The sequence below is a fragment of the Dipteris shenzhenensis genome, chromosome 9, assembly GCF_047967505.1.
Source record: "Dipteris shenzhenensis isolate YYH24624 ecotype China chromosome 9, Dip_SZ_1.0, whole genome shotgun sequence".
Taxonomy (NCBI): Eukaryota; Viridiplantae; Streptophyta; class Polypodiopsida; order Gleicheniales; family Dipteridaceae; genus Dipteris; species Dipteris shenzhenensis.
This window is the reverse complement of record NC_141604.1, coordinates 8,643,299-8,668,774: the sequence shown is the minus strand read 5'-3', so window position 1 is coordinate 8,668,774 and position 25,476 is coordinate 8,643,299.

Below are 25,476 nucleotides of genomic sequence, written 5' to 3'. Positions count from 1 at the left end.
AGAAGGCATAAGAATATACAAGCCTCCAGATCCAAGGATCATACGCTAATGCAGAGGCTAGTAGGCTGATTAAGAAGCTCTACATAAGAAAGAAGAAGAAGCCTAGTAGCTAAGAGAAAGGGAGCATGTAGTGAAGAAACTAGCAATGAAAAGACTCCCCTTGTGTCCAACTCTCCCATGATTATAGACTCAGATCTCCCCCCCATTATTTTAAAATAGGCACTGAAATTCATGCCATCAATATCTCAACTGAGCAGCTCCTTGCTCCCATGAATCGAATCAAAGCATGGCAATAGTAAAGGAAAGATTCCCTGCACTTGTGACAGTAATATCAACAGTAATAACCACCTCCAGAGGACAGATGGAGGGTTCAAATGGAGACCTTGGCTCAATGCACATCCTCCACTCTGGATAGATATGCCCATTTAATGAAGACAAACAAAGATGCCCCAACAATGGAGCATATCTTTATGGATGTCTTGGTGGCCATAATGCAAACAACTCAAATGATCCTAACACAAAAGTAGGAGTACACCAACCTACAATCATTTCACGCACATGCAGCATGCCCCTAGAGGGAAAATAGATAGAAGGTGCTCGATATGGAAAAGGCACAGCTCAGAAAGTAAAGGGTGGACCGAAAAATGGTGGAAGCCATAGGGTTGAAGGCTGTAGAGTGGACCAAGGAACTTTATGACAAGATACAAGAAATGGAGATGGCCCTCACCATGGAAATATCACGTGCAAAATATTTGGTAGCAGATTACAAAGCACTCCAATGCCAGGTCACACTCAATTGTTAGTAGCAACAAGTGGCACTCTGAATATTTATTTGTAGGTTGCAAGAAATATTTTACATCTACAAAGTCATCCTAAGATTTCTTTATCACACTAATGGTATAGAATTTAGTTCAAACCAAATGAATGTGAGAGATATTATTATTTATATTATAACCAAGAAACCGAATGAAGTACATGTGAAATATGTACTAAATGGGAAATCCTTATGAAAAATAGAACACCAAATCATTTAAGTATCTTAAAATATGTCAAAATAGAACATCAAATCATTTAAATATCTGTAAATTCACAATGTGACCATTTCAAGGAAGATTAAAATGGGAATATGTAGCATATGTGCAAAATTGAAGAGTAGGAGGCAAAATGCAAAATTGAAGATTGAAAGAGGTACTCCTCCATGCTCAATATTTCATGTATTGTCCATCTACTTTATATAAGATGTTTTATTCTTCTCAATACCAAAATTGTTCTTTCAGATTAAGTAAATGAAGCTTTGAAGGTGCACAGAGAATAGCAAGCATTAGAACGTGAAAGATTATAAAGCGTAGGAAGAAGTGCCTAAAGAATCCAAACAAATACTTAGGGATTGTTATTGATAACATGGACAAGAAAAAGAACAACCTCCCACATTTTGTTGGAGTACCAAAGGATTTGAAGGAGGATTCTTTTGTGCAGATGCATCTTGTCGGATGTCTCATATATAACAACCAATTTTTATCAAAAGTATTTTTAACATATCCAAATGTCCATAATGATGCCAATCTAACAATCACCATTATTCATTATATAATTACAACATGGGAAGGGACTCTTCCATTGGTCTTGTATTTTTGTGATTGAACAACATGGCTAGAGAGAACAAGAATCAAAATTTGCTTGCATTTTTGAATATGTTGATGCAGAAACGTATCTTCACTAAGGTCAAACTTCAGTTTCTATTGGTTGGTCACACACATGATCAAATTGATCAGATGTTGAGCACATTCTCAAAGAAGCTAGCAAGATGCGATGCCTTCACTTTGACAACAATGACTTCACTTATAGGTGAAGCATATACACCACGTCCTACACTTGAAAGAAACATTTGACTTTAGAAAGTTTGTGAATGGCTCAAATTCATCCAACACATGTATTCAACAGCTAAATGATCTAAGCTTTCAGCATCAATTTTGCATAAAAATGAGAGATGGAAAAACATATATGGATGGCAAGCAATACTCTTCATCTCCAACATGGCTACCAGAGAGTGGATTGCTATTTCTATCTTTCATTCTTGATCGTATGATTTGTGCTTCTTTGCAAGATCTACTAGAGGTTTTATTAGAAGTGCAACAAGCTCAAAGCCAAAAGAGAGACATTGATTACCATAGATTCCTTCAAGAAAAGAATGATATCATTGAGAAGTCCCACACATATGCAAGGAATGAGGACACAAGATGGTGGAATGAGTTCTTTGAAGATCAATCCCAATTTCTTTCCAAGTTTTAGCATAATGATGTCACTCTAAATGTTCCTTTCTATTGGCCCATCAGTTCATGCAACTCTAGTTGAAAATGCAACAACTTCTCTTCATACACAATTGCAAGGTATGATTAATGTACAGCCAAGAGAAATGTATTTGAGTGCACGGAGGTCTCGTAAAAGACAAGAGTGACTTGTAGAAATGTGGAGTGGAAGTGTGCAAGATATAAAGCTGGACTCCATGGTTGCAACACTTGTAGATGATGATCCTCTTGACCATTTATTTTGAATTGCAAAGGTGATTGGCTTGATGAGATCTGAAACTGGAGATATTATTTCCCTTCAAGTGTTTTTGTTTAGAACTAAGAGTCATGATATGTAAAATGGAAAGTACATCCTTGAAAGGGTCGCAAATGCTCATGGTAGGGGAAAGTGAAGAGAAAAAAATCAACCACATGTCAATGTGCTTGTTCTTGATAAGGTTGGCATTCTTGTTTAATGACTTTCGATTAAAAAATGCTGGACATCTTTGCAAGGAGACAATTGGCATTATTAAACAAAAGCTTCCCTCAAAGTAATGCATTGATAAAGCTGGACCCTCTCTAGAGTTACTCGAGGACAATTAGAAGCAACATAAGGATTGCATACAGATGAGGATAATGTGATTGTTGATAGTGCTAAGGAGGATCGATCATCAGCTTCATCTCCTAGTGATGATGATGCTGATAGTGAGGAACTTAGGGGTGTGGATACAGATGAGGATGCAATACATGATGATTTGTAAGATCTTTTGTATGATTGGTACCTTCTTCTTTCATTTTCTTATGATGTTTTAAAAATTGCAACTATGTTAACTTTTTTCCTTGTGTGTACATTGGTTTAATGAAGAATGTGCTCAATTTTATGTTTTCATACAAATCCAGTCAAGTTAAGAATTCCATTTTTTCAGTTTTTTTTTTTTTGGGAACTTATGATAGGAAGCCATGTTTTGGGGGGACTAATGATAGGAAGCCATGTTTTCAAAAATGGCAATTTTTTACGGTATAAGAAGGAATATTCCATTTAGTTCTCGTTTCTACGAAATAGTTCTCATTTCATCCACAATAGTGTTACACCTTCAACTATTACATCAACACAATTTATGCCACCTCCATATAGCACCACATTAACTTCGCCAACCCCTACCCTCTATACCCTTCAATCCCCTCCTCTGCCATACTAATGCCCATGCCCACCCAATCATAGCTATGGCCTATTTTCATGCAGATATTGTTTTGGAAGATAAATTAGATATCCTCACAATTGAGTACCACCCCATTATCTACAATTTTATGGCTTGGTGTCAAATTCTTCATGAATCCACTCTTTTTTATAGTGATAGGCCTATGCTATAACTATTAAAGCCCATCGACTTGTAGGTTGTACCTTACCATTCACAGTCCTTGATCGAAGTTCTTGGGTGAATGCAATACTATGGTTGTCAAGACGTTGAATACATCTTTAGGACTCTATCTTATTATTATAGTGAACCATATCAACCAACTAGAATTATTATACTCTTTAATAATATTGTGGATGCCTTGCAGGACATAATTCAAACTAGCTTTAGTCGGTTTGATGATTTCCATGTGGCTTACCCTACTAACATTTAAGAAGTCGATGTTGAGACAGACTAGGCCATTTTTAATTCATTTTTCCCTCCTCCCGGCTTAACTCCCCAAGGCCCCACACCCCCTCTCAATCCAACTCCTACCACCACTGCCACCTTTAGTCCCTTACAACCATCCACATCACCGCACAACACTACTACACACACAAATGACACGATGTTACAGGAGCATGTTGGTATGGAAGGTCCAAAAGACTTGAGCACCTCGACATGGTACGAATTCTTAAATCCCATTCTCTTCTCTAATGTCAAGGTTCCATTCAAAAAAGAAGAGAAGGAGGATTAAAATCAAAATCCATTGGAAGAAGAGAACTCCCTCCCTACAGCAAGAACCCCCACCCAACCATAGCACCTGATCACATCCTTTAAGGTGATCGAAGACATTTCATATGTAAACAGGTGGCGGCGCAAGATTTAAATCTTTTGACTGAGCTATGAATATGTAATTAAAGTCTATGCTTTCATAGAGCTCCTCCAGAGAAGTTTTTACAATTGGTGTAGGGATCTCCCTCGGTAGATGCATGTTGGATATCGATATAAATAAAGTGCCAAAAACAAATAGGGAAGTAGGGATTCACCCTCTATTGTGGCTACCATTTTTGAAGCATGAGATAGGTGGAAATATTTTTAAGCACTGGCCTCTAACCCCAATATTGATTACAATTTCCCCCTACTAAATTTTCCAACAGTGGGTAACTCCTGTAAGAAAACAATACAATGTCTATGCTCAATAGATAACAGGATCTCGTATGCAAGAGAGAAAAGCAGATAGTATGGAGAATCAAAAATTTCATTACTATAAAACTGATACAATAGATGGCGTTGCCTCCCAACCGTGCGCTCCTGTGTGAGAAGCTTCGATGGCATGCTAGAAACTATAAAGGACGGAGGCTGGATGCTAAGGAATCAGGGTTGTTATAGCCAGTGATGATAATGGGCTTCACGGGCTTGCTCTTATATAGCCACCAGTTGTAGTCGGTTAGACCCAATGCACTGGTGACCAACCCAATCGACCCAAAACGGACGACTTCAGTCCTAAAATAGGCCACTGATCACACTATAGAACAGTGGCGCAAAATATATTAACTAACCTACTGTCTCCGTTTGGCCCAGAGCCACATCCGGGATCATCTAGGGCTCCAAACGAGCCCCGTAACCCGAGAGTGGTGGGCTACCCTGGGAAATGCTCCATCTACCCTCAATGCAGTCAATCATAGGATGCCTTCCCACACTTGCATGTAGCCTAGTTGGCAATGTGCCAACTCTATCTGAAGCCATCCAGCCATCAGGCCACACATGGCCCCCATCTGGTGTCCAAACCCCAGGACCTACCGGATAACCGAGCTACTCAAATGCCTTCTCCTCATATGGGGGGCTTACAAGTAGAGTTAGCTGGTTCCCGCATAGTTACACGAGAGTGGAGCATTGATATCTAACACCCCCCCTCAATGTCCACCCGCAAGTGCTTACTTTTTCAGCCTAATGCTAAGTCGATGAAGATGTCTCTCCAGCAAGTCTCTTCCAAGAGCCTTCGTGAAGATGTCCGCAGCATTCTTTGTAGTTGGACAGTACACCAAGTCGACCTCTCCATCCATGATGAGCTCGCATAGAAAGTGATATTGAATCTCCATGTGTTTTGTGCAAGCGTGGAACACAGGGTCCTTTGCAATTGCCAAGCAACTCTGATTGTCACATTCTGCACGGCACCCATGTCCCTTAAAGTCCTCCTCAACCACACTACCTCACAAGAAGCAAAACATGCTGATTTGTACTTAGCCTCGGTAGAAGAAAGAGCAACTGTGTGTTGCTTCTTACTGACCCATGACACAGCTCCATATCCAAATGAGAAACAGTAACTTGTCATTGATCTCCTGCTATCCACGTCTCCTACCCAATCTGAGTCACAAAATTCGGTCAAGATGTTGCCCTTGGTATAGGTGATGCCATAATCATGTATTTCAGCACTTGCATCCCTGCTCTCATGGTTCTCCTGAGGCTTATTGGAAAACCTACTTAGTACACCAGTCGCAAAACCGATGTCCAGCCACGTGTTGTACAAGTAAATCAAATTGCCCACAAGCCTTCTGTACTTCACTTCATCCACTAGTGGTGATCAATCCTCATTTGAGAGCTTCATGTCAACCTCCATAGGGGTGCCAACTATCTTACCCTCAGCCATGCCAAATGCTTCAGTATCTCTCCAGCATACTTCAGCTGTGAGATGAAGATTTGTTTTGGCTCTTGCCAAACTTCAATCCCCAAACAAAAATGCATTAGTCTGAGGTCTCTCATTTCAAACTCTCTTCCTAGCAAATGCTTTGTCTGCGAGATCTTCTCTTCATGGTTCTATGTTATGACAAGGTCGTCTACATAAAGGATCATGATCATACACCTACCTCCTTCTTTGTAGATATACAAATTTGCATCAGATGGGCTCCTCCTGAACCCGTTTTGTAGAAAGTAGGCATCAATCCATTGGTACCATGCTCGTGGGGCCTGTTTCAGCCCGTAAAGTGCGTTCTTTAGTTTATAGACTTTACCTTCTGAACCGAGGATCACAAAACCTGGTGGTTGTTCCACGTATATCTCCTCCTTGATATCTCCATTCAGAGAGGTGGATTTTACATCCATCTGAAACACGGGCCAACTTTCCTGTGCTGCTAAATAAAACACTACGAATTGTGGTTAGTCGAGCTATGGGAGCAAAAGTATCTTGATAATCAAAACCATGTACTTGTGCAAATACTTTTTCCATGATCCAAGCCTTGTACTTATCCAATGTGCCGTCGAACTTGTACTTGCTCTTGTACACCCACTTGGTGCCGATTACCTTGCATTTTGGTGGTCAATCCACAAGGTCCCAAGTGTTGTTCTTTATTATGGAGCCATACTCTGACTACATAGCCTCCATCCACTTATCATCACCCTGTGCCTCTTCAAAACACTTGGGTTCTTCAGCACGGATCACCTCTTTCATCAAAGCGTAGTTGACGAAGTGTTCCTGTGCCCTTCTTTGCTCCTCTAATCTCTTGGACCGGCGGTGTTCAGATGGTTTCTCCTCAATGGCTAGAGGTTCTCTGCCATCCAAAGGCTACTTTACCCACTTTGGGAATGGCTGTTGCCGTTGTGGTTCTATAGGCTCTTCTTCCTCTTCTTTATCTTGAATCCTCCCAAGCACTATTGGGGGAGTTCGGTCTGCTTTTGGTGGTTGTACTAGATGGATATCCTGTGATCTTGGTTGTCTGGGAAGAAAGCATCCTCCTCCAATTGATGGGGCTATTCTGAGAAGACCACATTGTGACTTACTATTACCTTCTTGGTAACAGGATTATAGAGACAGTAACCCTTCGCCTCTTCACTGTAGCCCAAGAAAATACACTTTTGGCTCTTCGGTTCCCATTTGGTCCTGTTAGTGTATTAGGGATGCACAAAATATTCACATCCAAAAACTCTAAAATGTGCAGCTGAAGGTTTCTTACCAAAAAAGGCCTGCAGTGGAGTCATCCCGTTCACAACCTTCGTGTAGCTATGATTCAGAATGTAAATTATCATGTTACATGCTTCGCCCAGAAAGTCTTTGGCAAATCTTTCCCTTTCATCATACTCCTACCCATTTCGCAGATGATGCGCATCTTGCACTCTGCTACTCCATTTTGCTGTGGTGTATGTGGCAGGGGTTTTTGCCTCGATCCCATGACTTTTGTAGTAACTTTCGAATTCACTTGATGTGAACTCACCACCTCTGTCTGATCTCAACTTCTTCACCTTCCTCCCCGTTTCTTTCTCGACCATTACATGCCATTCTTTGAACTGACTAAAAGCCTGATCTTTAGTCTTCAGGAAGTATATCCATATCCTTCTACTGTAGTCATCGATTAGCATCATGAACTAGTAGGAACCACCCAAAGCTTCCGCCTCCATCTTTCTGCAAAGGTCCGTGTGAACGAGCTCTAGAGGAGCCTTTGCTCTGTTGGCCTCTTTAGGAAAGGGCTACTGATGCTGCTTGCCCATCATGCAAGCTTCACATACATTGGGCAGATCTGTAATTTCTGGTAGGTTTGCAATCATTCCACTTTTATGCATATCCTTTAAAGAACTAAGGTTTAGATGACCAAACCTCTCATGCCACAGCTTAGTGTTGCTCACATTGGCTCAAGCACTAAAAGCTGAGAGCTTGTAGATGTTGTTGCGCCGTGTACCTTTACCAATGACCTTCCCTTGAAGATCCAAAATCTGTGCGCCATTCTTATTGAAGTGAACTTGAGGTCCCAATCCGTGATCGTAGAAACGGACAACAAGTTCATCTTGATATCTAGCACATAAAGGACATCAAACAACTGTTTTACAACTCCATCTGACTTGAGAGCAATCGTACCTTTTCCTTTTGCTAGACATTTTGCATCATTGCCGATTGCTACCAGGATGTCATTCCCTACCAGATGTAGAGAGGTATACCAATCCTTTCGATTGGTCATGTGGCGCGATGCACCACTATCAATAATCCAAGGTTCTTCCATAGATACATGAACTACCTCCATGCAAATATCTTCAATTGCTATGAAAATCTCTACTGATAGTGCTTGTGCACTGTTGCTGGATTCCTTTACTCTGTTCTTCTCATCTGCAATCTTCTTTCGGCACTCATTCTGCTTGTGCCCTGACTTGTTGCAATAGAAGCACTTGATCTTCTTCTTTCTCTTTTTATCATCAGAAGAAGATGGGTTACCAGAGTCCTTATCCTTACCTTTCTTTGATACACAGTTGAGAAAGCCGAATCTTCTCCAGTCCTCGTCTTTTGACGCATCTCCTCCTCTAGAAGCATCACACTAAAATCCTCAAAGTTGAGGGACGGATTTCTATTCTACATATTCAGCACTGTAACAAGACCGTCTACTTTGGTGGGAGAATCCGTATGCACCTTCATGCTAGATTCTCATTGGTGATGGTGATGCCAATTGTAGTCATCTGATCGTGCAAATTCTTCACCCTGGTGATGAACTTCTCTACCGTTTCAGAGTCAAATAGTTTCTTGTTCGTGAGTTGAGTCTCCAGATTCTGAATCCGCATCTGATTTATGGTCTCATACTCATTTTTCAAGACCGTCCATGCCTCCTCCGCTGTGGTGACATGTTGAATTAACACCATGACAAAATCACTTACACTGCAGACAATAGAACATAGCGCATCTGCATTTCTTCTTGTCCACATGAGAATCTCATCCACAGTTGGTACTATCTGTTGTCTTGCATTGGCTGGATTCGGTCTCACAACCGGCTTCACATCCACCCCAGTAGTAGTATCCCAAAGCTCATATGCGCTTAGGATGGTCTTTGTCTTGAACTTCTACAATGGATAGTTAGTGCCGTCCAACTTTTCGCTTTTGCCGAACGGTGGGATTCACAGTCTTGCAGGCTGGGCCATCTCTCACAATCTGCTCGCAAATAGGAACACACTACCAAATCTTCTTGCTAGAGCCCAAGCTCTGATACCATGTAAGAAAACAATACAACGTCTGTGCTCAACAAATAACAGGATGTCGTATGCAAGAGAGAAAAGCAGCTAGTATGGAGAATCAAAAATTTGATTATTGTAAAACTGATACAATAGATGGTGCTGCCTCCCAACCATGCGCTCCTATGTGAGAAGCTTCGATGGCATGCTGGAAATAGTAGAGGATGGAGGCTGGATGCTAAGGAATCTGGGTTGCTATAGCTAGTGATGATAATGGGTTTCACGGGCTTGCTCTTATATAGCCACCAGTTGTAGTTGGTTAGACCCAATTGGGTGACCAACCCAGTCAACCCAAAACGGCGGCCGACTGGAGGTCGGTCCCGAAATAGGCCACTGACCACACTATAGAACTGTGGTGTAGAATAGAGCAAATAACCTACTGTCTCCATTCGGCCCAAAGCCATCCAGGATCATCTAGGGCTCCAAACGGGCCCCGAAACCTGAGAGTGGGCTGCCCCAGGAAATGCTCCATCTACCCTCAGTGCGGTCAGTCATGGGATGCCTTCCCAGACTTGCATGTAGCCTAGTTGGCAGTGTGCCAACTCTATCTGAAGCTGTCTAGCCATCAAGCCACACATGACCCCCATCTAGTGTCTAAACCAGGACCTACCGGATAACCAAGCTACTCAAATGCTTTCTCCTCATATGGGGGGCTTACAAGCAGAGTTAGTTGGTTCTCACATAGTTACACAAGAGTGGAGCATTGATATCTAACACCTCGTATGCTCTCATTGGACAAATGGATGAATTTAACAACACTTTTGCAGCAGCAGTCCCTGATCCCGTAGTAGTGTCCAAAATCCATTTTTTTTGCCTACTCATCATTTTGTTATAGGACATCCCTACACAAGAGCTCACAATCAAAGAGACCCTTCAATGGCTTCAATTGGAGATCGTGTTCAACCTCAATGCCAACCCTCAATTTTCCTAGATTATGCATCAATACTTATGTGTTTGTAATCTTCATGGTCACCACATTCAAACCTTTGAAGATATGTTCAACACACACTTTTGGAAGCCTCGTCATCCATTTTACCATAGCTCCCAAAGTTTGTTCAACCTCCACCAAATCATGAATAATGCCATTAGGTCAAACATCATGCATAGAGTCCAACCCATGGATGGATCTAAACAAGAAGGGGGGCATGGCATGTTAACCACCACAACTAACAATGACATATTTTGCAAGATAGCATGGAGAATAGGGAGAGGATGAAAGGAAGATAGTAGAAATCCACCTTGGATCCGTATGGGCCCAAGTGCCTTGTAAAAATAAGGAAGAGAGAGAGAGAGAGAGGTAAGGAAGAATACGGTTGGCCCTCCCTTCAAAAGGTGGAATGTATAAATAGGCAAGGGTTTGACTTTGGGCTTCATTCTTGTATTTACATATTTGGAATACAAGCTCTCTTTCTCTCTCTCATGAGTTGCCTTGAGCTCTCTTGTAGTAGTGCCCTTGTGATTTCCACTCCCTCTCCCCATCCTTTCCTTCTTCACTCCCCTCTTGCCTTCCCCTCCCCCCTCTCTTCTCCCTTCTCCCCTTCCCCTTTTCCTCTCATGGAGTCACATTGCAACAATTCGGAAGCTTCTTGCATGACACAAGTGGACAACAAACCTTGCATTGCTCCTCATGATGTATTAGACTTTGCTGAACTTTCCCATGACACATGAGTCACAGACATGGAAAGGCATGGCATGGACACCACCTCAAGAAAATAGCATTTAAAGAAGGCATGTTGGTGCTACTATATAGTGCACCATTTAGACTAATGAAGTAAAACCTTCATCGCATATAGCCTAGACCATACCAAATCAAGATGTAATATGATAATCACCCATGGGAGGATAAACTTAAAGATTAGGAAGGAGAAATTTTGCCACAGTGGATCAATGGGATGAAGATCAAGCTATCTTGGCCACAAGAACAATTCATTACGATCAAATATGCTGGGATAACCACCAAATGGGCACAAATTCCAAGGGAATGGTTCACCAAATCAAGGTTAACATTGCAATTAACCAAGATATAATTGGAAGAAGCATTAAAATTATTAAGTTGGTCCATAGATTCCCAAAAACTTGAAGCATTAAATGGCCACGATTCCACAATGAGGTGGAATCTCATGATCAAAAGGATGGGAGTAAAGGAGGTATTGACCTAGTAGTTTATAGGGATATGGCGAAGGTGACCTAAGTGATTCACTATGTAATCCTTCAAAAAAATTGGGCTTAGTTTTCTCACTCACATATTCTTGGTGCTCACAAGCCCTCTAACCTCCAATTTGACAGATGCTTCCCACTAGTGCCACAAAAATATCCCAAAAGCTCAAACTAGCCAAATGAATGGTGAGCAACCCATAAACATGAGGGGCACAAGGAAGATATATGTGCTTCGCTAGGAAGAGACTCAAAGCTAACAAGCCAAATGGGATATGGATCTATCCTCCATCAAAATAGAACTAGGCACTGTCAATAAATTAGTCATATATCAAGGGCCCATAAGACTTCCATAAGTTCCCATGGAGCCTCATAATTGCCAAAGTAGTAGCCCTAGAGGAAATTGACACGTATGACTTGATGATTACAAATATTTTTCTAGCAAGTCATCATGAGTGAGGCTAAAATCACCTGAACCTTTAGATTTCTAGCGCAAGATGATAAATCCCTGGAGCCTTTCACAACAAAATGTGACAACCTCTTCTAATAGGGCACCTAGATACATGGTAAATCCTTTGTCACAAGAAGATTCAAGGACTTGAAAGAATTTTCTCTTTGAAAACAAGTTTAATAAAAAATACCTAGACACTTAACCAAGGTATCAGCTCAAAAGTACTAAAGGCAGTGGCATCAGGATAGGCCAATTAGCAAAGCTTTTGACCTTGTAGATTCAATATCAAGTCATAAACCTAAAGGTAGGGAAATAAAAGGCATGTAGGGTGGGGGCACACCTATGCCTTTTGTCTCATAGGAGCAAGGATATAACCAAATAGCCACCAACCAAAACAATGAATGTGTTGGATGAGCTCTTTGATGAATCACCAAAGCCCCAAAACACACAACAAGTGGATCCACCCCAATAGATGGAAGTTGCACTACAAGAGCCACTAGTAGGCATAGCCATGGCTTCCAAGTCAAAGGATCGGTGCTGCATGCTAATGTGCCTGCCCTACCAAAAATTGATGCCTTCTATCCAAAGTCAAAAAGTATTGATGTATGCTAATCCTTTGCCTACCCTTTGATGCCGAGTCTTCTATCAAGGACAATGTCAAAAATTATTGCTTATAACTATGGCCATGTCATTCTATAAGCCATCAATGTTCCTTTTCCTACCCTTTGATGCCGAGTCTTCTATCAAGGACACTGTGAAGAATTATTGCTTATAACTATGGCCATGTCATTCTATAGGCCACCAATGTTCTATGCCATGTCTAGGTTCAAGACTCCTCATAGGCTCCTAGCATGGCAGTATCAAGGAAAATGTCAAGAATTATTGCATATAACTATGGCCATGTCATTCTATAGGCCACCATGTTCTATGTTGTGTCTAGGAGAATTTCAAGACTCCTAGCATGGTAGAGTTTTGGGCATGCTAGCTAGAAGAGAAGAATGAGAAACTCAGAGCGACATGTGCATCCCTTCAAACTGAATAGGGAGATGGTATCTAGAAGGGGAAAGAGACACCAAGGATAGAGCCCAAGTGGTTTTCTATGTTGACAAAGTAAAGCACAAAGTAAAGGTCCTCAAATAAGAAACTAGGGAAATCTAAGATTGATAGGATTTAGCAACAATGAGATGCATTATAGGAAAAGGTGGAAGAATTGCTTTAGCTCTTGATGAAGCCAATAAAGCCTATTCGACCAATGCTCTAAAGAGACAAAAACTTCGAATGAGGTGCAAGAGGGTCATCCATCGCAATGACCCCAACAACTTCCACATTTAAGGCCACCCACACACAGAGAGGCTATCCACCCATTTAATGCCACCCACCCACACGTAGAGAGGCTATTCACAAAAATTTCACATAGCCAAGGTGGAGGGAAAAGGTAGACAAAGCTGATCAAGGAGATGCTTTAAGAGTAGCAATGAATCAAGGAGTTGTAGGAACACAAATGGAGTCTTCTTTTCAATCTCGTCAAGGGTGAACCCAAAGAAGTTGGCCATTCACCCCTAATAACTATCACCCTGAGGATTGATAGTAGTAGGCATTGCTTTGTTGTAGCCTAATGGTCCTAACTGGTTCCCAAATAGCACTTATATTAGCCTCGCGCCTCTAAGGCTTAGGTGATTTGGGGCTCAAACTCCCTAAGCGCCCTCACAACTTAAGTCATTTGTGGTTCAAACCCCATGCATGAGGCTCAAAACCTGGAGTGGCGAGGCTTAACTTCCGTGAAAACTTAACAGCAGCTTGCTCACCAAGGACTCAAGTGAGTTTTGGAGAGCTTGTAGCACCCTATTGAAGAGGATTATTATGCCGAGGGGGTTATAGGTGGTGGAATGGAATGCAATAAGGTGCCCTTGAGATTGGATTGAAGAGGCTCGGCTGTAGGTCTGCATCCAATTAATGTCTGCTTGTTGCAGACTTTCGGGGGTGTAGACCCACGGCGTGAGCTTTGCGATTTGCATCACCTCATTGTCCATAGGATAATTGAGGGACTCTGTTATGATGTGGCACCAGGCCTAAAAATTGAGGAGGATGGAATAGACAGCCAGAGTCTAGAGGTCGGAGGGGCAGAGGAGAGATAGAGAAGTGGGTTGGAGATCTAAGGAGAAGTATGACATGGCTAGGATAGGGCAGCAGTGGTTTGAATTACGGGCGGAGGATGGTTTTGAGGGCATTAGGAGGAAGTGGAGCTGTGAGGTCTAAGTGGAAAGGTTTTGTGCACGGAGTGCCTCGAAGTGAATTTGAAGATTTTGGGGGATGATGCGTGGTTCATGGTGCAAGTGTGTATGTGGCGAACTATGCAGAGACCTCCCTGTACATCCAAAACTCCTATTGCTCCTAGTCTTCCAAACCTGACTCCTTGGCTTGGCAGGGAGCACGCTGTCATTTGTTCTCTACTTGGAGGGACACCATAAGTTCCCTTTCTTGTTCCAGAAGATCCTGTAGAGTTTGGATCTATCATTCCTGGTGCTCCTAAGTTATGGTGTACTGTGCATCTGCCTGCGCCTTTTGCTCTAGTGTTGTTCAAAGGCCAGTTGTCAGCCTGCATAAGCATTTGGACCAGGGATTCGCTTGTGGCAAGATCATATTTGAGCTTTGTAAGGGCTAGCTTGAGTTCCTCAGCTTTGTAAGGGCTAGCTTTGTAAGGGCTAGCTTGAGTTCCTCAGCTTTCGCATGGTACTCTTCTGCTCTTTGTATTGATGCTTGGGCTGCAACCATTACAGATTGGCTATCGTGCGTAGAGAGCTATGCCTGAAGGAGACTAGCTCAGAGGTTTGAGGCTTGTTCCTACCTCCTCTGCAAAATTGTGCATGCAACATGTGGGAGCTCTGCCATGGCCTCAAATAGGCATTGTTCCATCAGGTTCGCACTTGATAATTGCTCGGCCAACATGTGGCTATAGCCACTTGGTGCCCTATATTGGGGCGCACTGCAAAACTATAAGGCCACTGTTAGGCCTGCCCATGGAGAGGAAGAGGTGCCGGTGGTGAAGGATGTGGTCTCCTAGGGGGTTGTGGAGACTAAGACATAGGGCATAGTGGGAGTGGTAAGCATGGCTTTGGCTCCTACATGGATGCCAATGGTGACTGTTTCATTCACGTTGGAGGCCTTCGATGAGGATGGGCTCCTCTTGAACCTGTTTGCCCTTGTTCTGAGAATCTACCTACTGGAGTCATAGTTGTTGGCTCGTGAATTCTTGCATCTCGCGGTCCTCATATTGTGCGAGTAGCTAGCTTGGGTCCGATTGCACATGACCAGCTGGAGTGGCACTGGGCATTGTCCTTGCTCGCTTGGGCTTGACCTCTGTCTCTTCAAGCTCTATCTGCGCTAGCCCTGTGGTGGAATTTTTGCCCAACCCGAAGCTGACTATTTGATGCTGCCGCAGCAAGTAGTAGAGAATCGGCATGTACAGCATGGGGTTGTTGATTACTTCCCTGTGTGTCTTGAGGTCATCCCTCATTTGGTTGCAAAAGTAGTGTGCCCAATTTGTATCCTGGGGCTCCACCAAGCGTAGTAGGATATTTGGCAGGACGGACTGATGGTGGTCCATGTGCTTGACTTGCATGAGCCATTGCAAGGCTCTCTCTAGTTTTTCCACCTTGTGCTTGTGAATGGCGGTGAACTAGAGGTGGCCCTTGCTCTTTTGGTGGTCATAGTGACAGACCTTGCTGAGGGCGTCCAGCTTCTTCTTCGTGGAGTACTTCTCGTCGATGATGAGTAGATTGAAGGCTACCCATACCCATATCCTGATTGATTTGGTAGTGGTGGGGATTGCCTATTGAATCTCGTAGGATGCCAACGTTGGTGTTGTTGTTGTACGCTTGGAGAAATTTTGCCAGCACCTTCATGTCTAGGTGACATGAAAGGTGGTCTACCACTTTGCTCAAGCTAGCAACTTTGATCGCATTCTCCACCTCTAGCTCCTTCAGGGCTGCATATGCTGCTGTTGTATGATAGTGGAGGGTGTAGTCATGGCCCTTGTAAGCTAAGGATTGATTGTGAGGCCAGTGTGCAAGATGGTGAACAAATGCAAAAATGGACGTCCTGACCCTAATCACCTAGTGCTGATCATGGGTATGTGTGTGTGTGCACATGTTCAGTAGGGACTGGTGGGCTACAGGTGCATCGGGTGAGATGCCTACCATACTAACTCACCTAGACCAAGACTCGATGATTATGAGGAATGTGGTGTGGGCAGACGTCATACGGCTGCATAACGTGTTAAAAGCCACGTAGAGTAAGTGTTTTACCTTGGATGCTAGAGGTACATTGTCATTGGGCTTAGCTATTGTGGCATGGTCCATTTTCTTGGGGGGTGCGGGTTCTTGTGCGACCGCCCTTGTAGGTCGGTACCATCAGAGGTGGTATGAGATCAACTACTTTCGAGGATTTTCCTTTAGAGGGAGGTTCTTGTGTAACACCTTGCAGGGGAGGGCTCGATGCACTGCTCCCTAGCTACCCTTGGCGAGATTTGCATTGAGTCAAACTATTCGTGATAATAGTGTGTACTCGATACTTTGGAGCTAGCCTATTGCATTTGGTTTGTCGATAGGTTCTTGTGGTGCTACATCTCGGGGTGACACAGGTTCTTGTGTTGCTGCCTTTGGAACCTTCGCGGCTTGTACCTTTGACTTCGGGACCTAGGCGACCTTCTTGCCTTGGCCGCCTAAGTGTTTGGTGTTGACCCAATTGTTGGGGGGATGTTGCATTGGATGAGGTGGATTAGAGCTTGAGGCTCGAAGCGCGAGCTGGCGGTGTGGTTTTCTTCTTGTAACGGATGGTTTTGGAAGAGACATCCCTAAGGCGACTAGGGTCTTCTATGCTGTTTGGACTTCCTTTGGGCATCTATTTTGATCGAAGTTACATTGGGCACAAAGGATAGCCTCTTGTACTTGCTATTCATTAATTTTTTGAGCGGAGGGCAATGGTGGCAGTGGAGCGGGCAATGGCACCAGTCTACCACTGCGACTGACTTTCTTCTCCCTTCGGGGGGGACCTTTTTTGGGGTGTTGGAGGTGGCTGGGGCTTCCGGTCCGCACTCTTGTGTAGCTTCGTATTCGTGGATTGGTGAGGGTGGACCGGAAGGAGCAAGACTTGGTCCACACAATAGGACTACCACTGTTCTGCCACCATTTGTGAGTGAAGCAGTCCGGGCACCAGTCGATTTGATGGTTCATGACGTAGCACCAGGTTCTTCCCAATATAATCTGTTCATCAGCAGTTGCTTCTATGGGGAGAACATAAAATCATATATCCACTGCCTGGTGAACAACCATTAGGCTTAAATTCACAAAACCCAAAGTTTGTAGGAGTTGGCTGTTTATAGCTCTTACTGAAGCACCGGTGAGGGTTAGGGGTACCTGTAGCTTTTCCCATACCTCGTAAGAGATGAAGTTGTTGCTCGCTCCTGGATCTAGGAATGCTTTGATGTGCATGCACAGAACTTGTAGTTGAACAAGAAACCTAGATGGCTCCACTGTTAGCTCATCTGTTGGTTGCATCTGTTCAGTCATTGCCTTAAGTAGTATCATTTGCTTACGCTATCAGAGCTTAGCGTTACAGGTCATGGCTTCCTGGATGGCCTGGCATTTCATCTTGCCCACCTCGGTCTTGAGTTCTTTTTCTCTATCACAGCTTGAAGGGTGGAGAGAGTGAGTGGCCCATAGTATCATTTTAATTTGCTCCCGTTAAGGTGGCGATCCATTTCTATCCCATCAAGGGTGGCTATTCGGCATGACCCTTGGGGAGTGATCTCCACCACGTGGTAGGGACCCATACCTTGGTAATTTAGGTTGCATTTAGTATTACGGACACTGTATAGGAGTGCCAAATCTCTTTCTACCAGGTCCTTGTTCTTGAGGTTACGGTCGAACCACTTTTAACGTAGGGACTTTTCTACCCAGAGAGAGTAGGATGCACACAACCTTGTCTCTTCTAACCTTTCGAGGCAAACTAGCCATTCTGCTAACACATTCTCTATGAATCTTTTCTTAACGGGGTAAGATGAAGGCTAGGCAGTACATACTCCACTGGCATCACTGCCTCCACCTTGAAGGCTAGGCTCAAGGGGGTACAGTGCGTGGCCACTTTGTAGGAGGTTCTGTAGGCCCATAACGCTGCTATGAGCTTATGCTCCCACTAGGTATGACTGGCTTCTACTATACAAGTGATGATCTTACAGCACGTTTTATTGGAGCTCTCAGAGAAGCCATTTGCCCTGAGGTAGTATGGCATTGACTTCCTATGTATGATCATAAACTCACTAGTCAGGATTGCTATCATTTCATTGAGGACGCGAGTTCCTCGGTCGCTGATCAACTCCAATGGACATTTGAACCACGTGAAGACTTGCTCATGTAAGAATTTGGCGATGGATCTTGCATCGTCCTTCACTGTGGCTCTCCCTTCTACCCACTTGGTGAAGTAATCGGTAGCTAGGATGATGTATCTGGCCCTGATTCCCTTAGCTGATGGGCTTATGGGTTCAATGAAATCCAATGAAATCGATGCCCCATTTTTCAAAGGGTTGATCAGTCTGGATTTTGGCCAAGGGCATCATGTCTACCTTGTCGTTGTGGTATAGTTGGCTTGCTATCAGTTGATATGGCACGGTGTCCTTAATTAGTTTGCGAGGTCTATCCTTCTTAAGGGCCTGGCCCAGGGGTATAATCCCTTTGCCAAGTAGTGGCCGATTTTGGCAGCCCATTCGGGGATGATGTCGAGGAAGAAGAGAGAAGCGTCTGGAAGATCATCTTTTACTCCCATTGGGGCTTCACCATTTGGGATTCTTGATAGGTGGTTGGCCAGGATGTGGGTTTTCCCTTTACATATAGCGACTATAAAGTAAAACTCTAGAAGGATTAACATCCACCTGGTGATGCGTCCAGTCATATAGGGTTTGTTGACCAAGTATAGCAATGTTTGGTGGTCCACGAAGAAGACAAACTTATTAGCCAACAAGTAGTGCATGAACTTCTTAACTGCATATATTATGGTGAGACCTTCCCTCTCGGTTGTGGTGTAGTTAACCTTAGCCTCATTTAGTTGGCAACTCGCAAAGCATACCGGGTACTCCAGATTATGCTCCCCGGGTTGGGCTAACATACAACCTATGGCAAAGTTGGAGGCATCGATATGGACATGGAATATTAAATTCCAGTCACGTGACCTCAACACTAGTGCAGTGGCTAGAGCTAGTTTGATGGTTTCGAAGGATTTCTGGCATTCCTCGATCCAGTCAAAGGATACTAGCAGTTTGCATAATGGGTGGGCTATGTTCACTTAGAACAAGATGAATCTCCTGTAATAGCCCGTGTAGCCAGTAAATCATAGGACTCCCTTGGCATTGGTGGGGGTTGGTAACTCCAAGATGAGTTTGATTTTATTGTGGTCCGTAGTAGAGATTCCATTTTCGGACACTATGTGGCCCAGAATGACACCATGTTTGACACAGAACTGGCACTTAAGAGGATTGAGGGATACGCGGTATAAGCAGCATTTCTCGAGGATGAGCCGGAGGTACTTTAGGTGGTCATCCCACTTCAAGTTTACGTAGATGTCATCCAAGAAGACTTCCACAAAGTCTCTCATAATATTCCTTGAATACCGTGATCATCATCCATTGGAAGGTACCAGGGGCATTGGTTAATTCAAATATCATCACCCTAGTTGCATACACACCCCACTCGGTTGTTGTGAAGGCGGTTTTATGTTGATCTTGAGGGGCAATCAACACTTGGTTGTAACCCAAAAATCCATCTAGGAAGCTATAAGCCTGCTATAACCTTCCTTTCTAGCTACCCTTTCTAGAACATGTTCTGTGAATGGCAAGGGGTAGTGGTCACATCTAGTGGTAGCATTAACCTTTTTCAAATCCATTCATACTCTAATTTTTCCTTTTTTCTTTAGGACTATTATGATGGGTGATACCTAATCTGTATGCTCAATCTCATAGATGAATCCTGCATCTATGAGTTTCTGGATTTCTTCCCTCACTATGATTGCGTATTTGGGATTCATAGGGTAGGGGTGTTGATGTACCAGCCTGGCATCATCTAGCATGGGGATTTGTGCTACACTACTTCGGCAGGCACCCCTTTCATGTTGGTGTACTTCTAGGCCATGCAGTCCTTGTACTCTTGTAGGAGCTATTAAGGCATTCTCCTCCTTGGGGGTGAGATCATCGGCAGCGAATACGGGTTGGGGGTCCTACCCTTCCAGGGCTAGGTTTACCTCCTTGACCAGGGCTAGCCTATCATACCCTTGGGAGCATCCATCTTCCCAAGGCCTTTTGGCCTGTTGGTATAAGATCTTGCGATCCTGAATCGTGTATGCCTTGTAATGGACTCGTACCTACTGCAGGTCCTCTTTTTCTTCAATTTCTTCCTTCATTTCTACCAGAGAAATGGTCCTTTTGGCCCTATTTGTGCTTTTGGACACAGGGAGTTTGGGACATGAAGGGGGCTCTTCCATTGCACTCATAGAGCCGATGGGGGAAGTTATCTTACTCACCTTGGTTCCCCAATTGGAGGAGAATTCCTGGTGAGCAGTTGTGGCACCCACGTAGGACAACTAGTGATCTGATTTTACCCTTACGGCTCCCTTGCTTACCTCTCAGGGTTTGAGAATGTTAAACATTCTTAGGGAAACCACCGGGGTTAGACCCTCAAGCTCTGGAGTGGTGATCTAAAACCCTACTCTCTCTGGGACATCTATATTGGCTAAGATGTGCATCTAGTTCTACGAGAATTTTGGCTCAGGGAGAGGTGCATACCAGAAGTCATCAGACTCCTTCTCATCCTCTTCCTTATCATAGGGTTGCAATAGCTTCACGGAGGTGGTTCAGGCAGTGGTGTGGGATTCTACAGCAAAGAGGGGTCCTGACAATGGGTGGGCCTTGTAGGTGTGCAAGTCCACTCTCATGGTTTGCTCCTCATGCTGCAAGGAGATGTTATCATTACGCAGTCATGCAGGAGTCCGAACATTTGCAAGAAGGGCCTGCCTAGGATAGCTTCATATCCGGGCTACCGAGTAAAGTCCATGACTACGAACTTGACGGGATACGTGAATCCAAATACCTTAATGTTTATGCCACTAAGCACTCCCAAGGGCTTGGCAATTCCCCCATCAGCTAACTTTACTACCAGATGGGTTTGCTTGAGTGCGGGTTTTCCCCATTTCACCTTGTATTCCTTGGTGCAGACACTCACTCCCGCTCCCCCATCCAGGATGGCTTCAACCTTCTAGTTTTGATACACTATGGGGAGGTCTCCCGGAGCACCAAAAGCTTCGCAATTTTGCTCAAATCGCTCCACATGGAGGATTACCAAAAAGTGAGTGGAGAAAAGCGAGCAGCCCCAAATAAGCGAGCAAGATTAAATAGGTTTCAAGCGAGCGAGAACCTCATCCAGCATCTTATTCCCCTCAATATCATTGGAACAATTGATGTGATCATAAGCAAATTAAACATATTCCAACAATGAACGCATGCCTGAAACTCACAATTAACTTCTCTTTCATCCCCATACTATCAATTTGAGTCATCGTGGAGAGGTAGAGACATAACAATACATAAAATTTGCGATAAAAAAAGCAAACACTACTCAGATTGAACATCCACGATAGATCACAAGGTAGAATATATGACTGAAAATATGTAAACATGATCATGTGCTACATATACATATCATGTCTTTTATGCTTGCAGAAGATCATCCATACATTCGATCCAAAAACATGGAAACAAAACTAACTATGTCAAAAGAAAAAAAACACATTTTCATCATAAGGATTAATTTTGCTTAGTGAAAATACCTATGTAATCTGGACAATACCATGCTTTAAAAAACTTAGGGAGCCAAAAAAGGATTTTAGCCCTCCATATTTCTTTTATGACCAATGTCTGAATGATAATTCTATCGGAACTAGAAATGAATGCATCTAACCACTATGTTGTCCAGTATCCTATAGACTATTATGTTAAACTCAATACGTGACCATAAACTCAAGCATAAGAGGAGCATGATTCAAGTGAAATAATTGGCCGACACTCTGTAACTAGTATCCTGCTGCATCTAACAAAAAATATGCACCAAGCGTTAACAAGCTTCTATTTCCACCCCTATAAGCAAACTCGTATCCTGTAGTATGAAAAACTTTAAGGAAAACATTGCACTTAATGCATCAATTAAGCCAGTGACTACTCATGATGCACAATCGAACAATCATCAAGGAAAGTCTAATCAAGCAAGTTGAAGCAAAAAACCAAATATCTATTTGAATCTATGCCGTGGTGTATCTGCCAACCATGAGTAGCAAAAAAACCTATGAAAAAAGCAAAATAGGGATTATGCCACTCTACCATGATCACTTCCATGCTACAAATAAGGGAATACATAGTCGTTTTAGGGTACTTTTAGGGTTCATTCCCAACCACTAAAAAGAGAGCCAATGCTATCTATTTGTATTCATAAAATCTTTATGAACATTACCATGTTCAATATAAGGATAGGAGCCAAGCTCAGGAGCCAGCTCAATGGGTAGTCTTAAACAAATATAAATACTATTCGAATTTTAACCTTATGCAAAAGCTTTTTTTTTAACACAAAGTAAAACTTGATTATACATATAGATGGGAATCAGGTCACCATTGTAAGTATGTATTTAGTAATTAAGTTGAAAATATTCCCTTAGAAAAATAGCTCAATCAACATAGTACCCATATTATATATCCAAAATTTATAAGATCTCATTCATACCATTAGATTGTTTTCATCACTTGTCATGAGTACTAACCTCAATTGGCATTATGTATTTGGGTCAAAATAGCTTTTAGTATAGGATATAATGGAGCAATACATTTATGTAATATCTAGTGATCATAGTTTCTAATATAGGATAAAATGGAGCATAGAGTAATCTTGTCATTCAAAAATGATAATATACCTTCCTTGACCATATACAAGTATCATGCATTCATAAAAAAAGTTAGTCATAAATTGCAATATAATGTGCCCATAATGCATGTACATTAAATCTTCACATGTTAGAATGTGAGAAAGGGAATAATTTAACTATGAAATCAGGGATCAATGTAGGAAATGGTCTTCTATGCACACATATATGCTAAGGGTCCATCTAATACAATATTGGAAATTGATGTGAGTATAAGTGTATGCATCCATCGGTGATGTATATGAGTGTATGCATCCATTTGTGATGTATATTGTTGTACTAATCCATGGTGCTTTACCGCTTGAGTTGTTTGTAGCGCAATTAATCACAACAATGTTGTATTTTTTAAAAGAAAAATGCCATAAAAATTTCATGCTGCAAAACACACAAAAAAAAATGGCATTTGTAGCATTAATCCAAGCATTTCCTACAAGCAATCTCCATCCCTCCCTTTCCTGCTTACTCTTTTGGCCACCTCCACCCTCTTGTTGCCCTTCAAGACTGCCTCTTGCCTCCTCGCCTCCTTGCTTCCTCACCTCCTCACCTCCTTGCTTCTTTTCCTTCTCACCTCCTTGCATCATGCTTGTTGCTGGCAATTCCAAGGCTGTCCCTCCCCTCATTCGCCAGCTCCTCTACTCCTCACGTCATCCTTCTCCTCATTTTGGTGTCTCCAATGAATAGCTTGGGGGTCTTGTTTTTGGAGGGGGGAAGCATAAGAATGGCAACACCTTAATGCGCTATCATTTTTCGTGCTTTTGCCACCCAAAAACAAGACCTGCAAATCCCTTGCTTAAGCTTGAATGAGCCTCTTGATTTTGGGCGTGTTAAGCCATTTTTGACCATCATACCCCCAAAATCAAGAGGCTCATTCAAGCTTAAGCAAGGGCTTTGAAAGCATTGCAAGTCCAGTAAATGAAATCAATCAGATTAGGAATTGGCAAACTCAATTTGGGAATGGTCAGAAATACTTTGCCTTTGAATAATGCCTTGGATCATGGGATGGGGTCCCATGAACTTGCTGCCTGTGATGACGAATGGTTCTGCCCTCGACTAAAGTTGATGTATGTAGTAGTAAAAGGATAGCCCTCATGGAATCTCTAAGGGGTCTTGATTTTGGCCATGATTTGCACATTCTAGCACTTGAGCCATACATCAATTTCCAACACTTGAGGCATAGAGTGGCTTTGCCCATGCAACGTTTCCAGCTGCAATCCAAGCATCAAGCAATCTCATATTATGTATCCAGAGACATCATGAGGGGTAGAGCCTCTTTTTGGTAGTCTCACTAGCAATATGTATTGAAAAAAAAATGTATTCAATTATTATATTCTTCCTTGCTATATGAATGCTCTTAATGCATCCAAATTGTAGAACTACTTCAATACTACTTCTTAGTTATATTGTATAATAACCTCCATATGTATGCTCGTGAGACAACAAAAAGAGACCTGGCAACCCAAAAATGATAGCGCATTGATGCGCTGCCATTTTTGGGCTACCAGGCCTCTTTTTTAATGTCTCCTGAACATAAGAACAAGCACTTGTGTTCATTACCTTTCTTTCCAATGGGGGTCTTGATTTTGGGGGTGTATGCCAAAAATTGATAAACAACATTATTTGATGCATATACCTTTATTAAATTGATAAAATAGGCATGAAAACATCTAAATTGGCTCTTGCCATTTGATTTGATGTATGACATGACCCCATTTGGATTTGTAATTCCAAAGATACGGGGTCTTACTTTTAGGGCTTGAATGCCTGAAATAGGTAGCGCGTCAATGCGCTGCCTATTTCATACATTTAGGCCTCAAAAGTAGGACCCCATGTAGGATGAAATGAGGTCCTACTTTTGAGGCCTAAATGCATGAAATAGGTAGCACATTGACAAGCTACCTATTTTAGGAATTCAGGCCCTAAAAGTAGGACCCCGTATCTTTGGACTTACAAATCCCAATGGGATCATGTCCTATATCAAATCGAATGGCAAGAGCCAATTTAGATGGTTTTCATGCCTATTTTCTCCATCAATCAAAACTGTATGCATAAATATATACATCAAGATATGCATCAATATATGCATCAATATAAACTTATGTATGTATGTATATATATATATATATATACATACATACATACATACATACATACATACATGTGTGTGTGTATACACACAAACACACACACACACACACATATATATATACACATATAGATATATATGTATGTATATACATACATATATACATACTTACATACATACAACAAAATGGGGGTCTTGATTTTGGGGGGGGGTATGCCAAAAATTGATAAACAACATTATTTGATGAATATAGTTTTAGTTGATGGAGAAAATGGACATGAAAACCATCTAAATTGGATCTTGCCATTCGATTTGATATATGACATGACCCCACTCGGA